The 17,466-nt window shown below is 40.2% G+C and overlaps 1 protein-coding gene across 1 annotated transcript in view; it reads left to right on the plus strand.

Moving 5' to 3' along the window:
• LOC131515363 (uncharacterized) overlaps positions 1–17,466 on the plus strand; it is a 327,128-nt gene that overhangs the window by 177,321 nt on the left and 132,341 nt on the right. The window lies entirely within an intron of this gene.

Consider the following 17,466-nt stretch of genomic DNA (forward strand, 5'->3'; position numbering starts at 1 on the left):
TTGGGGAAATACATAGAATTCAGAGGCTTCTTTTATTATTGCTATCATCATTCTGTTTCTTTAATAGTGGAGCCCGTAAATGTTTCCCCAGTGGACTTTCATTTGAATATCTATGACATGTTCATATTTCAAGTAACTTTCAAACTAACCTTTGCTTGAGAACAATGTCGGTTAACGGTTTTTTTTCCTTTAATGACTGATCCCAAAGGCTTTGTGAAGAAATGTGGGATACTCGTGAGAGGAGTTAGTCTAGGGTGGGTAGGGAGAGGACATTTTCCCTGGGGGAACCCACTGTCTCTGTGGAACCAGACTTTGAGGACGTGTTCTAAGAAAGCAGCAAGCATAATTTAACCCCTGAGCTGAGGTCTTGGTTCCTACCTATCACCTCAGAGGAATTTCAGAAATGTGGTGTTACCCAAAATTTCAGCATATTATACAATTAATATTAATATTTATTTAGAGGATCTTAAGCAGGTCCACGATCAGCAAGGAGCCTGATGTGGGGCTCGATCCTATGACGCTGGGATCATGACCTGAGCTCATGACTGACCCTCAACTGACTGAACCACCTAGGGGTCCCTAAAAGACAGTGCGTGAGTGGGGGGAGGGTTAGAGAGAGAGAGAAACACAGAATCTGAAGGAGGCTCCAGGCTCAGAGCTGGCAGCACAGAGCCCGACACGGAACTCGAACCCTTGAACTGTGAGATCATGACTTGAGCCGAAGTCAGATGTTTAACTGAATTGGCCACCCAGAGCCCCAAAATGTGACTATTTTTTTTTTTAAAGAGTTCAATCAACACCTAACAGGCAGGTACATTCTTTTTGTGCCTTTTAATTAAGTATCTGAAAATGTAAAGCATGGAGATAGGTTACAAAACATATTATTCAGTTTGCTTTCTAGAGCCATCTTCATTAAGAACTGTTTTATGAGGCACCTGGGTGGCTCAGTCGGTTAAGCGTCTGACTTCGGCTCAGGTCACGATCTCACGGTTCTTGGGTTCAAGCCCCGCGTTGGGCTCTGTGCTGACAGCTCAGAGCCTGGAGCCTGCTTCAGATTCTGTGTCTCCCTCTCTCTCTCTGCCCCTCCCCCACTCACACTCTGTCTCTGTCTCAAAAATAAATAAATATTAAAAAAAAAAAAAAGAACTGTTTTCTGGTACGGGCACCTGGGTGGTTCTGTCGGTTGGGTGTCTGACTTCGGCTCAGGTCATGATCTCACAGCTCGTGGGTTCGAGCCCCGCATCTGGCTCTGTGCTGACAGCTCAGAGCCTGGATGGAGCCTGCTTCCGATTCTGTGTCTCCCTCTCTCTCTGCCCCTCTCCTGCTCATGCTCTGTCTCTCTCTCTCTCTCAAAAATAAATAGACATTTAAAAAAAATTTTAAAAAAATAATAAAAAGAACTGTTTTATGGTAAAAGGAGATATGAGCGTTTTTATCATTGTTATTATTGGTTTAGATGCCCATCCCGTCTGCCACCATCAAAGCATGAACTCTGAGTGCAGAAGCCACATATATTGCTGTGTTTGCTTTGGGAATATTCCATGCACGCTGTTGGAGGTTTCTAACAGAGTGTGCTACAGCTCAAATGCCAGGAGGGACTAGAAGATGAAGAGGTGCCCCAAGGACGCCTTCAGGGAGAAGGGCAAAACCACTATACGATTCATGTTGCAAGATCATTTACAGTGTTGGGGTGTCTGGGTGGCTCAGTCACTTAAGTGTTCGACTCTTGGTTTCGGCTCAGGTCAAGATCACGGGGTTGGGAGATCGAGCCCTGTGTTGCGCTCTGTGCTGACAACTCCGGAGCGTGCCTGAGATTCTCTTTCTCTCTCTCTCTGCCCCTCCCTCTGCCCCCTTCCCCCAAATAAATAAACAAACTTAAAAAATATTCACAGGGCTAAAAAGTACATTAAGTCTGCAGGGGAAATCAGAGCCTGGTCCTTCTTTCAATAGTAAAATGCATTTTTCCCTTCCTGCCAAAAAGAACAAAAAGTATCTTGGAATCGCCGAAGTAACAACCCCAAATTTTCTTCCCCTGTGTCAGAAGCAAACAAACAAAAATAATTACCTCCTGCCACAGCCAAGGAAAATTTACTCTTTAACAGCCTGACAAAATGTCACAGAATTACATCCATCCCTTGGTATCACCTAACAAAATCCTGGATCCCCAAAGAAATACACCAGGCTATTTCACATTCAGTGTATATAAGAAAAGTACACAGTTCAGGACAAAACCAACGCAAGAAAAGCACCAAAACCTCCAGAACTTGACAGGAAAGAGAAGTCATCGGAGGCTGTTTGATTTCAGAATAAAAATTCTGCTGCTCAAAGTCCTGTTCATTCCACTGGGCTCTACCCAATAACAGCAAATTTTTCACTAACCACACAATTCTGCCTGCCAGTCGCTCTGTTAGCAGTGTGTGGGAGACTGACAGTTAAAACAGCAAGTTTTCCAGAAATATAATACTTTTAATAATAGGAATACACATACGGGAATGCATAAATGTGCATTGTGTATGTAATTGATATAGCGACACTTAAGACATTTTTGTCCCTACTTTTAAAATGCAAGTCTAGGGGCGCCTGGGTGGCGCAGTCGGTTAAGCGCCCGACTTCAGCCAGGTCACGATCTCGCGGTCAGTGAGTTCGAGCCCCGCGTCAGGCTCTGGGCTGAAGGCTTGAAGCCTGTTTCCGATTCTGTGTCTCCCTCTCTCTCTGCCCCTCCCCCATTCATGCTCTGTCTCTCTCTGTCCCAAAAATAAATAAATAAATAAAAAAAACGTTGAAAAAAAATTTTTTTTAATTCAAGTCTAAGGGGCTCCTGGGTGGCTCAGTCGGTGAAGCGTCCGACTCTTGCTTTCGGTTCAGGTCGTGATCTCACGGTTCTTGAGTTAGAGCTCCGCATCAGGCTCTGCACTGACGGTGCGGAGCCTGCTTGGGATTCTCTCTCTCTCCCTCGCTCTCTGCCCCTTCTCCTAGTCACTCTCTCTGTCTCTCAAAATAAGTCAATAGACTTCAAAAAAGCAATACAATAAAATGGAAGTCTAAGACAGGGTCATCTCTATTGTAACTCCACGAACAGGAGAAATTGGCTTCATAAGGTCATTTGGGAGGGCAGGGTACCTTATAAATGCTAACTGGGGAGGGGGGGGGGGAGGAGTGGTCCCTTATTCCCATGCAGAAAGGAGGGACTGAGAAGGCATTGCCCCGAAAGGAGGGTAAATTACAGAAGCACCTAGTCTGCTGAGGAAATATCTGCATTACCCTCTTGTAAGGTTACACGGTTAATGGATATTGGAATGAGGGTACAATGTTACACATCACAGTTGGCTTCCCTTTCGGTGTCAGGCTGTGCCAGGAGGCAAATATTTGCAGGTTAAGGTGAAAAGGTTGCTCGTAGGGTTGGAGAAGTCTCCCGAGGGAGGTAGTGGACACATTGGCAAGCCCAAAGGTAGTATCACCCCCAAGCTCCCAAAATATGACTTCCAGATACCGTCACTCGGATTTTGTTTAAATAAATTTACATCTTAACATTGATTTTCTCCTTTTGCAGAGCGGAGGTGGTCAAAAATGATGAGTTAACTGACAAGTGTGAGCTCCAGTCCCCTCGTGTAAAATGTTTGAATACTCTAAATTATGGATTTTAAATGTGGGTTCGTTTTCTTTGAAGAGTTTGAATAATTCCTTGGTAGAGACGTTTGGAACCTGCTTGTCCTTTGACACTTATCCTGGAAATTTTTCATATAGAAAACATCGCCTTCTTTGTGGATCGTGGTCATTGACGACAAACAGGCTAGGGTCTTTGAGAAGATATATGCCAAAAAAATATGCCTTTTGTCTTTCAGTTTTGGCAAGGTGATAAACCAAGTTAAATAAGCAGATTATCTTTGTGTACTGTTCTGCCAGACATGGTTTGTTTTCAGATTAGGTTCTATGAACACCTGGAAATTCTAGATGTGATAAGAGCAAATAGCTCTGAGATGCACAGATAAACACCTAAGAGAGAAAAATGATTTCCTTGGTTATCAGAAATGAAGAGGAAATTGAAAATCAGAGAGGGAAGTGAGTAATCCGAGGTTATGGCTGCCTTGGATGGGGCAGGGGGGAAAGAGAGTATCAATCTTGGGTATCTAAAGTTTTAGGTTTCAGTGACCATTCAGGAGGTAAGGCCTTGGGCCCATTAGCTATGGAGTGTTGAAAGTCTCCTGCATAAATCAAGGATGTTCAAGACTGGTCTGAAAAGGACTAGACCAAGAAAAAAGTCTGCTCTCAATAGGGAAATAAGAAACTCCTCTTTCTCTAGGCTCTGCTGAAAATTTTATTTCTCCAGGGGTGCCAGGTGCCTGGTGCCTGAGTGGCTCGGTTGGTTAAGCATCCAATGCTTAGTTTTGGCTCAGTTTCATCATGATGAGATGGTTCATGAGTTCGAGCCCTGTGTCGGGCTCAGTGCTGACAGCATGGAGCCTGCTTAGGATTCCCTCTCTCTCCCTCTCTCTCTCTCAGAATGAATAAACTTAAAAAAATATTTTTCCTGTTAATCTAACAATAGAATTCCTATGATGGAAAATATATAGTAGTTGAAATGAAACACTCAAAAGGTATATAATATAGATTAGACCTTCTGAGGAGAGAGCTAATGGCAAGCTAAGACCTTGCTTGGACTGCACCACTAAGGGATAAAGAGATGGAAAAAGTGAAGTGATTTGGGAGAAGGTCTCACGTGCCTCTTATAATATTTCCGGGAGCAGAAAACAGAGAGAAAGAGGGAATAAACATTACATGAGTTAATTTCTCAGCGAAGTATTAATTTCCCGGACTTGCTGGAAAACCCAAGCTCTCAGATTCAAGGAGCAAAAGTCTGTGAGCAGGAGAAAATACAATCAATCACAGGTGGACACATTGTGATGAACGAGCAGACGGCAATATACAAGTCTGAGGACAATTGAACAACGTATTCAGTGCCGTGGGAGAAAATTTAAGAAGATGGTTACCTAACTTACCCTTCAAGAGTTAGGGTAGGGAATGGTCCAAATGAAGAGAAACACTGTTGCCTAAGAATACTGTATTAGCATCCTAAAGCTGCCTTAACAAAAGGCTGTAACCTTAGTGGCTTAAAAAAAAAAAAAAAGAATTTTACTGTCTTACAGTGCTGGAGGCGAGAAGTTTGAAGGCAGGATGTCAGCAGGGCCCTGCTCTCTCAGTCTGTGCTAGAGAAGAATTGTCCTATGCTTCTCTTCTCGCTGCTGGTAGCCCCAGGTGCTCCTTGGCCTGTGGAGGGACCACCCCAATCGCCTGTCTTCACATGACCCTCTCCCTGTGTGTCTTTACATCATCTTCCCTCTGTGTGCATTTGTCTTTGTGTCCAAATTTCCCCTTTTTATAATGACACCAGTCGTAATAAGTTAGGCCCCACCCTAATGACCTCATCTTAACTTGGTTAAACTTGCAAAGATCCTATTCCCAAATCAGATCACATTCTGAGATTCTGCGGGTTAGATTTCAATATAGCTTCTTTGGGGGGGACTTCGTTCAATCCAGAACCCATGTATCCTTCATAGAACCTTGCTAAAATAACTAACAAGGAATATCTCTCAAGAACAAGGAAGAAAGAAAGAACTGATGTCATCTTGTACTATTCTTTTGAATCCTCTATATTTGAAACGTTTTGTGATTTTCCAAAGGAATACTAAATAAACAGTATGCCTTTACTATTCAGTTCTGATAAACTATTAGGCAATTAAGAGCTTTTGGATAGCAGAGGAAGGAATAAATGATTGTATCATTTGTATAGTTACATGATTATTTCTCCAACTAATGAACTCAAAGTTAAATCAAGAGTTGTGGCTAAGACATCTCTACTTGCACAATAAGTACACCAAATTTGGAAAGCACTGATTTCAACCACTCATATATGCATGGAAATTCATTTTGTTTACAGCTACAAAGATGAGAAGCTATAGGAAATGGTACTATAGAAAACCACTACGTAAGGAAAATCTTATTCTAAGAAAATTGGACTGATCCTTTGAAAACTTGGTGAAAGATTTTACTGTCTTCTGTTGTACTTGGTTTCTAATCTTCTAATCTATATGGGTAAATAAACATGGAATCTTCAGAGCTGTAGGGAAAATTGAAGGAGAAGAGGAATCAAAGTACTTTGTAAAAATCTAAAGTCATAAATTAAGAATTGCAATGACTATGAGAAGCATTTTGCATTGTCACTTAAAGTATTATCACTATTTAAATATATTTAAATATGACAAAAACATTACTGTTGCACTTTAGCAACAGTATCTGAGCTGAAAGAACATTTTGTTAATTATTCAATAAAACTGCTATGCTTATAATTCTCATTTTCATTGGGTACAGGCATTGGCCAACTTAAACAAATGATACAGGGTTGCCCAAGTGACCCAGTCCATTGAACTTCTGACTCTTCATTTTGGTTCAGATCATGATCCCAGGGTTGTGGGATTGAGTCCCGCTGGCATTGGGCTCTGCTCCGAGTGTGGGACCTGCTTGTGATTCTCTCTTTCTCTCTCTGTCCCTTTGTGCCTCTCCCACTCAAGCACTCTCTCTCTCTCTCTAAAATAAAATGTAAAAAAATGATATAGATGGTAGGTTAAAGAAACAAAACCAGCAGAATTGAGGCAAAGAACATTGATTAATGAATTAAAAAACAATTCTGAAAGGTCATGTTCTCAAGTTGGGCTAAGCCTTCAGGCAGCTCTAACAAACGTGACCAGGCTGTCTGTATGGAGCAGGTAACCCATGCTGACTCCGAATTTGCTGACATTACAGGGTTATTATTTCTAGAAGGATGTAGCATTCTGGAACAATTTCTCTAATGATTCCATTAAGACCATGGTTTCCTTCAATTTGGGCTTCCATATTTCATTTTTCACATTACCCGACACCACAAAGAAAATAAAACCGGGTCTTGGGTAGAGTGTCTGTGTCACCAAGGGGGGAAAGAAATCACTCAATTTTGACGGTACTTAACCCCATTTTATTTGATAAGCACATCTGTTGTTTGAATCACATGTCAGCGTGTGCATGATGAAATTCTATGAATGCTAGTTTAAAGGCAAAAAAGTAATGTGCCTTACGGTAAGTTGTGGCAATCGGAGGATTTAAGAAAGAAGCCAGACACACGCCATCCTTTGATTGGATAGTATTTAAAAGCACACCACAGCAAAGAAGCTACAGGAAAAGAAATATCTAGAATAGAATGTGAGGACCACACAGGCTTCCACCTGACAGAATCGCAGTGAGCAGGCGATTATTAGTCTCTTACTTTCAAGAGGATCTGCTCTGTACTAATTTGTGACCGAATGAGGCTTTTTCTATGGATGAAGGTAAGGACAATACCTCTTAATTCCTCGAAAAGAATCTTTCGGAAATACTTCCAGAGAAAATTTTCTTGTATATTCAAATGTGAAGAATAAATAAAGGGAACCAGAACATGGTAAGGTGGTGGATAAGTGTGCGCTCTTTACCTGGAATTGAATTTTGGTTTCCAAAATCTGCTTAGCGATGAGACTTAGAGCAGGTGCCCAATCTCAGTTGGTTAAGCGTCCAACTTCGGCCTGGGTCATGATCTTCTCAGTCCCGAGTTTGAGCCCCGTGTCGGTCTCTGTGCTGACAGCTCAGAGCCTGAAGCCTGCTTCAGATTCTGTATCTCCCTCTCTTTCCTCCTCCCCCGCTCACACTCTGTCTCTCTCTCTCAAAAATAAATGAACATTTTTAAAAAACTTAAAAGGATAAACAATTGTGTACAATATTTGTATCTTAAGTCCACTCTTTCTAAAACCAGTAAAGTGTTTTATTTTTTTATTATTTTAAAAATGTTTATTTCTTTTTGAGAGAGACAGAGAGAGTGTGAGTGCGGGAGGGGCAGAGAGGGAGGGAGAGAGAAAATGCCAAGCAAGCTTTGTTGCTGTCACAAACCATGAGACCATGACCTGCACTGAAGTCAGGAATCGGACCCTCAACCTACTGAGCCACCCAGGTGCCCCCAGTAAGGTGTTTTAGACCAAGATAGAATTTTCTGTTTTCACTAATATTATGGTGTGTAACCTCAAAAGAAATAAGTGAGATAAACATAATATTTCTATTTCATAAATGAGAAACTGCATTTTGGAGAAATGATGCTAGTTACCCAAGATCTTATAGCTTAGTAAGGAAATGTTGGCAATGAAACCCTTGCTCTGTACCTCTGGCTACTCAACTACCTTCTGCCTCTAAAAAGGGCTTTCCACTAACCCCAGGGGCATGATCAATGTTCCTTTGGTCGTCATTAGGAAAAGCGGTCTTTCCATCACCTCACTCTAGCACATTCCTTTTAACACATAGGTTGACTTCCCATTACTCTTAAGATAAATCAAAGTCTTTGCCATGGATTCAAAGACACTGGTAATATGGCCTCAGCTTCTGTCCACAGTCTGATTACCCTCATTAATCAGAGCCAACTTCCCATTATGAGGCCAGGCACACTCTTAGCTCGGGCTATACTCAAGTTCTATATATCCTACAAGTTTGGTGTGCCATTGGGCATTTGTCCCCAATGGTAACTCCTACATATCCTTCAAATCCCAGACTCAATTACTTTTGTTATCATTTATACGCATGAATGAGCTCCAACAAGATTTCAGGTGTTTGAGGGCAGTGGGCGTATCATATTCTTGTGTCTTTTGAAGCATACAGTATTTGTACATAGATATTCTGTTTTTAGAAAAAAATTAATGTCTATTTTTGAGACGGTGAGAGACAGAGCATGAACGGGGGAGGGGCAGAGAGAGAGGGAGACACAGAATCCGAAGCAGGCTCCAGGCTCTGAGCAGTCACCACAGAGCCTGATGCGGTGCTCGAACCCATGGACCGTGAGATCACAACCTGAGCTAAGTCGGATGCTCAACTGACTGAGCCACCCCAGCGCCCCCATAGTATCAATAGATACTTCTAAAATACAAAATAAAATGAAATGTGAAACTCTGGTTATAGAGATGCAGCAAGGTTTATTGTAAACTCAGTTTGCCAAAAATGAGTACAAGGAAAGGTCAAGATAATCTTAAGAGTCAAATCTTGGTAACAGTAGCTTCTGAAATGAAAATAGACCTGGCTGAGAAGACCCATCAATTCAGAGAAAGAGATACTATTTTCACATTACCTATAAATGGGGAGCCCATCACTGGTAATGAATAAGAAAATACATATCAATGTTTTATGATTTTATAATTTTATGTTTATTTTTTATTTTCTCCCTTCTTTAATATTCAAAAGCAGTATTTTAGGCAAACCTTTTCTTTTTTTTAAAAAAATTAATATTTATTTACTTTTGAGATATATATAGAGAGAGACAGAATGTGAGTGGGGAGGGGCAGAGAGAAAGGGAGACAGAATCTGAAGCAGGGTCCAGGCTCTGAGCTGTCAGCACAGGGCCCTAGGCGGGGCTTGAACACTCCCACAGCAAGATCATGACCTGAGCCAAGGTCAGACACTTAACTGACTGAGCCACCCTGGCGCCCCATTAGGTAAAACTTTTCTAAAGAGAGAAGTGAGCTTAGAAACTCCCTTCCTTGAAGTATGGCCAAATTGGACAAAGCTCATTCTCAAGTAGAATGCCTTCTAAGAATTCCCAGGGTACATAGGCATGCATGGGGACCTCCACAAATGCATCTGTTTTCTGTTATAGTAACTGCAAACTTGGTTATTTTAAAGACCAAGTACACAGTTCTCCAGATTATTTTTGATATTTCTAAATGAAAATAGCTATATCGGCCTTTCTAATTATAGAATGCCACTATAAGCTCTTTATTAAGAAAATCATAGAATTTAAAAACTATATGTAAAAGTCTAGTTCTCAGAAAGCATGTGTGTCTATTCTGCAGCCATATTAAATGCATACACACTCACCTTCCTTTTATTAATCATTGCCATCTAACCTAAGTTGCTTAAATTATTCATTCACTGTAGAAATGAAAAATAGATTTAGTAAATAAATAGAGCAGCACTTCAAACTTGGGAGAAAATATACATAATAAAAGAGTTAAAAAAAATTGAAAACCTGGCAAGTAGTATTCTTGAAGTCACATTAGCTTACTTGAGTTACTGGAAATCTTTCATGTGCTGTTAATTCAGATGGAAGTTGCTGGGTTAGTCAAAGATCACTGCAATGTACACGGCCAAATAGATTAATTTTATTTGTATTGCATAATATATTTTGCATATTGTCGTTCATTCAATTACCAATAACCTGTTGTGGTAGATTAAAGATGGCTGTAACTTTTTTGCTGTTCCCCCCGCTGAAAAGTGAACTCCATGTTTTCTCCCCTTCAGTCTGAGAGGTGGGGGGAGAAGTCTGTGACTGCTTAATCGATAGAATATTATGGAAGAGATGCTCTCATTTTCTAGGTGTAAGTTCTGGTTTTAAAAGACTTGAAAGGACAGGTAGCTTCACTTCCTGTCTTACTGGAAACCATGCTCGTAGAGCCCTGAGGTGCTACATAAAAAAATTCCTAAGAGGCTACCTTGCTAGAGAGGAAGGAGAGGCCTTGTTAACAACAGGAGAGAGAGAGAGCCCCTGAACTGGGTCTACCTTTCCCTTTGTCTTTGCCAATGTGCTTGGCTTGTGAGAGAAGCCATCTTGGACCCTCCGGTTCAGGTCAGCCACCAGATAAATACCACCCAGTGGCCCCAGCTGATGCTGTGTGGAGCAGATGAGTCACTTTGCTGAATCATGCCTCTTTTCTTGATCCACAGAATTGGCAGATATGGGAAAATATTATTTCAAGTCACTAATTTTTGCATTAATTTTTGTAGCTGAAGAAATTATTTCTTTAGCCCCTTATATGATCAAGTATAAAAGACCAAGTATATCAAGAGCTGGAGGAATAAAGTCAGGACGTTCTCTGTAAATTGGCTATTACACACTGAAACTTGTGTGCTTAAAGGGAAAAAATCATTTTATTTCTAAGTTCAGCTTTGGATCCCCCAAAAGGCATTTGGATCTTGGCTAGTCCTTTAGTTATGCTATCTACACATAAAAAGGTAGGTGTAGAAGATGAAAGTGGATAGAGAGGGGGTCGTTATGGACTGAATTATATCTCCTGAATTGTGGCTGTATTTGGAGAAAGCGTCTTTAAAGTGGTAATTAAGTTAAAACAAGGTCTTTAGTGTGAGCCTTAATCCAATATGGCTGCTGTCCTATAGGAAGAGGAGTTTAAGACGCAGACACACACCCTGGAAGACCATGTGAGGGAGACTAACTAAAATTAACCCTGTCAACACCTTGACCTTGAGCTTCTAGTCTCCAGAACTGCCAGAAAATAAATTGCTGCTGTTTAAGTCACTCAGCCTCTGGTACTTTGCTATGACAGCCCAAGAAAATGAATACAGGAGCTCATGAACAACCGGTGACAGTGAATTATCCTTTTTTTTTTTTCCCAGTTGGAAAGAAGAAGTAATGATAGATTTTAACCTTTTAGAATTCTATGTGTAAATCCGGCATCATTGAAATAGGGTCTGGCTCTCCTATTCCTTTGGCATAGCCACATTATATGTAGGTAAGTTTTGGCTAATTGTAGGGCACAAATACTTACCTCAGAAATTCCACAGAAAACCTGACTTAGATTTACTGTACTATCAGATTATTTCATGTATCTATAGAATTTTAAGAAGTCTATCAACCAGTTAATATTTATACATCAGTGTGGCAAGGTATCATTATTATAGTGGTAGATGGGCACCATTTTTGTTTTACTGGAGGGAAATCCAATATGAATAAAATAGCAACTTTTCAAACATGACATTTAATCCATGCATGTAAATCAAACTGAGAATCTATTATTCATTATTAAAAGGGTGGCATATTTTTATTACATTGAGAATGAAACACAAATACTGTGAAAAATTTAGTGCCTCTTCTTGAAATTTTAAGACACTTATCATGTAGTCAGCTAACCGATACTGGCACTCGTTTTAAAATATAGCCATGAAATTAATAAGTTTGATGTTTTATGCCTGAAAAGAGGATGCTCAATTTCAGTGAACTAGGCAAATTTATTTTTTATTTAAAGCTTCCTAAATACTTAAGATGGTAAAGTACTTCAGTAACGTTCTGATTCCAATACGTATATGAAGAATATAGTTCATATTCTTGTCATTATTAGTCACGGCCACAGTGTTCTTCCCTGAAGTGCTTTCTGAAAACTGCATATATCAGAAACTGATTAAAATGACCTAAAGTATTAATTCTTAAAATATGATGAACCCAACATTTTGCAAGAGGTTATTTTCTGTGTGACATTTAATACCAAAAAAATAAAATGATTTTAGTAACTCATAAGATGGGGCAGTCTTAGGACACCTAGAGCCTGAGCATCATTGCTTTTATTGATTATTGATTATTACCATTAGTAACGAATAATCCTGGAGTATAGCATGCAGCTTTAGAAAGTTTTCCATTATATCAGTTGGAGGAAGGCTTTTTTCTCGTCAATTCTTGGACAGGTCACTTCTGTTGGTCAAGAGGGCCCCCAGATTTGTGGGAACGGAATTTGCAGATGGTTTTTCCCATATGGTGTGGTTGGTCGTGGGGCATCCTGCTCTTGTCCAAGGTCTGGCTCTTCTACTTACTAGTGCTCAGCACTTTAGGAAAACACTTAATCTCGCTGGCCTCAGTTCCCTCATGTGTACAATGGGAATCTAATACCCAATTCATAGGGGTTTTGTGAGCATTAAATAATAGGGTGCACAAATCGCTTAGTGTAGTGGGTTACATGTAGGAAATAATTGGTTGCTCTAATTATTTTTATCATTATGATAATAATCTGCCACGTAGAACGTTCTCTGTTTCCCTCTGAGTTAGGTTTCTGCGGCTCTTCCCTTCAAGAAGTATTAGTTAATCCATCCTTGATTTATTTAAGACAACTCAATTTTCGTTACATTTATTTGATGCTCTTTTGCCTCTGCTCCTTGCTACTAAGTAGTGTGCGGGGTTCAAGGCCATTAGTGTAGAAGGTCACTTTATCACTGTGCCTCATATCCTCTCGCAGAGAGGAAGAGTAAGTATAACTGAGTACCTACAGTGTGTCAGTTTCTTCACCGTATGCTTAATATACACTATCAATGCAAACTTCACATCACCCAATCTATTGTTAAACCCATTTTGCAGGTAAGAGAAACTGAGGTTTTGGACACGAGGATTTGCCCATACGTTTGAAGCTGAGATTGAAACCCAGGTGTGAATAACCCCACAGAGTAAACACCGAGGTTCACAATCCACCCTAAAGGAAGCAGCAAGAACTGATATATTGGTTTTTCTATCTCTCTAAATTGCTCATCAATGCCCATTATATTTCTTTTTTGCTTTTACCAGACTTATTTCTATTTCTAATGCCAAAACTCTCTCTCTCTTTTGAGTCTCTTCCCTGTACTTTTGGAGGACAGATCTTGTATCATGTAATAAACTAACATTTGGGAACGAGGCTGTTACAGTACATGCTAAGATCTTAAGAATATTTGATAACACTGGAACGGAAACCTTTTGGGAGTAGGAGTTGAGTCTATTTTGTTCACTGCTGTATCTAGCACCTAGAAATGTGGCTGTCTCAAATATTTCTTTTTTTAAAAAATTTTTAATGTTTTTATTTATTTTTGAGACAGAGAGAGACAGAGCATGAGCAGGGGAGGGGCAGAAAGAGAGAGGGAGACACAGAATCCGAAGCAGGCTCCAGGCTCTGAGCTGTCGGCACAGAGCCTGACGCGGGGCTCGAACTCACGGACTGTGAGATCATGACCTGAGCCTAAGTGGGACACTTAACTGACTGAGCCACCCAGGTGCCCCTCAAATATTTCTAAAATGAGCAAATCTAAAAAGTTCAGAGTCTCAGTGCAGACTTTAAATAGTCAGCTATTGCCTGCCTTTTAGTTGAAACGTTTTTAACTTTAAAACTGTTTTTGGTGTTTTATGCAGCTTCACATTCTTTATTTTATTGGAAATGATTCTGACGTGCCATAAATCCAGCCTTGCCCTTTGTGTCTGTTCTCTATATCTGTTCACATTTGCTGTATTCAGAGTTAAGAATGCCCTAGTTACAAAATAGTAGTTCTTCTCCACGTTGCATGCCATTCAACAATCAAATCATTCTGAATTCTCTAAAGAGGAGAAACTTGCTTCTATATTTGAACTCACTCACATTCAGAGGGGATATGTTTTAATGTTTCAACATCTACACAAAATGCTTTACAATTACTTTTAAGGCCCTAATTCTCATATGAACACCGAGTGGAGCCACAAAGGGCTGAGAAAAGTTAAGGAATTTCTCCAAGGTCGCATGTCCTGTTAAGTGTGAAGAAAAGGGCCAGTGATCTTTTCCTAGATCTTTTCCCCACTAGTCAGTGACTTTTCAACTGATGGGTCTCTGAAAGCTCATGGTGGGAGCAGGGAAATGATTTCTGGTCAAACAAAATCATCATTGGAACTCAAGGGCCAGTAAGGATCTATTTAGTAAACTGCAAATCAGATCATGGCAAGCCTTTGCTTAAGATCTCCCGGGGGCGCCTGGGTGGCTCAGTCGGTTAAGCGTCCGACTTCGGCTCAGGTCATGATCTCGCGGTCCGTGGGTTCGAGCCCCGCGTCGGGTTCTGTGCTGACAGCTCAGAGCCTGGAGCCTGTTTCAGATTCTGTGTCTCCCTCTTTCTCTGACCTTCCCCTGTTCATGCCTTCTCTCTGTCTCAAAAATAATAAATAAATGTTAAAAAAAAAAAAAAAAAAGATCTCCCAGTGGCTCTCCATTACATTTAGAATAAAATCCAAGTTCCTTGTGGGTTTCACTCCAGCCTCACTTTCCATTCTCTGAACACAACCAGCTCATTCTTGTCATAGAGCCACTGAATTAGTGGTGGCTTCCTACCTACTAGGGTTCCTCCTTCAACTGTGACATGGCTGGTTTCAGGTTAAGTATCACTGTCTTAGACTAGATTTTCTTAACAGATTTATTCCTTCTCTGCTCATTTTCTAGTGCATCACAATTTTATCTTTGTTATTTCAATATCAGTAGTGGTAAATTAGAGCATTTATTGCTATTAAAATGGTCTGATGTGTTATCGATTATCCCTTCCCGCATCAGATTATAGATTAACGAGAACTAGAAGCTTCTTTGTCTTTATTCAATTATTTTTATTCTCAGTGCCAAAAATGGTGCTTAAGTGCAGTATGAACATTTAACAAAATGTGTGTGAATGAATGAATGAATGAATGGAAAGAAATAGTGAAGTTGGATTATCATTTTTGATATAGTCAAATCAACAATTTAGTACCTGAGAAAACATGAGCCAATCATTACTTTCCTAAATCTTTTTTTCCCCATCACCTGTGAAATGGGCTAATATCAATTATATAAAAGGATTGACGTGATCAGATGTGATAATATGCCTTTAAGAACTTTGTAACATAGAAAATGTGGCATAGGTATGACTATTATTACTAGATGTCTTTGGTACAAAGTGGTTGCCCAAAGGAAAAATGTTGATAAGCAATTATTGCCAAAAGTTTTCTCCTTTCCAAATGATGCATTTGTCTGCTCCTTTGTAAAACCATTTGTGGTTAATTTGTTGGTCTTTGATCTAATCATGCTGCAGATGTTCAGAAATGCCATCTTTTTGTGCATTGAGGCTCAGTCACTGGGGTTTGTAAAAGTAATGGGCTGTGCCCAATTTTTCCCCAATGTGTTCAACTCTCAGGGACAATGAGGGGGAAATTTATCTTTTGCCTAACAAGGAGAAACTGAAAAGAAAATTCAACTTTTTGTTTTCACAGTCAGAAAAACGGGGGGGGGGGGTGTGGAAATCCCAGAACTGAATTTCCTAAATTAAAATATTCAATTAGATTTTGCCATCTCCCTGGAGTGAAATATTCTTAGTTGAACATTTGAGTAGCATGTAGAGATGAGTTATGACACATTGAGGTTGAGGTCAGGTAATGGAATTTCGATATAATGAGATGGCATGCCATATATTTCTTTTTGGTTTCAGTCACGTGTGATGGGAAATGGAGGAAATGTCATATTTTTTAGCCTGTAATTATTCAGGTCTGAATCAGTTTGATTTTTAAGAGAAAGGTGGTTGCCCTACGTTGTGTAAGTCACGCGATCAAGGACACACAAATCTGTCTTATCTTTGTGTCCATATTAGATGGTGATACTCAAAGTGTGGTCTGAAGGACCACCTGAATCACCTTACCTTGGCATGCTTGTTAAAATTCACATTCCTGAGACTCACCCCAACCTTATTGATTCAAGATGAGAACAAGGCCTGGAAATCTGCATTTTTCATCAGCACCCTTGGGTAATTCTTAAACAAATTAAATTTGGGGGACTGCTAGTCTAGAGCCTTGAGGATGTCATTGTATGATTGCTGATGTTTCTCAGATGATTACAGTTTGTTGTTGAGAAGTCAAAAAATTAGATCCGGGACTGGAGGTTTTGAGAGATCATAGAATTGTGACCCCGTTTCAGGAAGATTTTTGTTCAGAATTACTATTTTGTACGTTATCTGGTGAATCTAGCCCTTCAGAAAGAACTCATTCTTTAATTAAGGATCCTGCACAATGGGGTTTTATTGAAATAAAAAATGTTTTTTCTCGGTCAGTCCCATGTGTACTTTCAATGCCTGACCTCAAAGTGAACCATTTAAGAGAGAACAGGCCGAACCACGTGGAGAAAGAGCCCCAGCTCCTCAGTTTGTAGGAATCACGAAGAGAAGTAAATAGGACAGAGAAGAATCCCCTTGAGCCTTTTCTCCGTGAATCCAAGGCAGGCTTTTTGCTGTAGCACCTCCTCCATCAGGAAGCATATCCTGAATGGCCCTGCCGTAGACTGCCAAAAGTCAGATACTAGCCCTACCGTCGACATCTATTGTCTGTGTGACCTTGAACTCAATCTCTTTGTCTCATTTGTGTCCTTCACAAAATGGAGCTAAGAATAAAATCCTCTTCTTAGAATTATTGTGGTGATGGAGTTGACAAGGGCAAAGTGATTTAAAGGGTTCCTTGCATTTCATCAACTTCTGATAAATGTCAACTATTGACATACTACCTTTGAAGGAAAACCAAAGGAAATCAATTTTCTAAAACAGGGAACTAGAAATACTACAGTTGCACCTGAGAGCGCGTGGTTTTCCAGGGGTGTAGGAAGGAAGATTTTCTCTCGGAAACTATTATAGCTGTTACCACCCTCCGTCCTTGATCCCTAGTCCAAGAAAAGTTTCCAAGAGTCATTACTTTATTTTATCCCACAGCAGAAAGACTGGGGATTAGAACTAATGTGCCTATTTATTTATCTTGGCTGAGGGACTGGAAAGGAAAATAATGGTACTATAACACTTTCACTGGATCACCTAGGTTACCCTGGGCTGTGGCATCAGTTCCCAATCATCTGTCCAGAGTTGTCTGCCTCAGAAAGAACATGT

Source organism: Neofelis nebulosa, chromosome 6 (genome assembly GCF_028018385.1).
Source record: "Neofelis nebulosa isolate mNeoNeb1 chromosome 6, mNeoNeb1.pri, whole genome shotgun sequence".
NCBI classification, from domain to species: domain Eukaryota; kingdom Metazoa; phylum Chordata; class Mammalia; order Carnivora; family Felidae; genus Neofelis; species Neofelis nebulosa.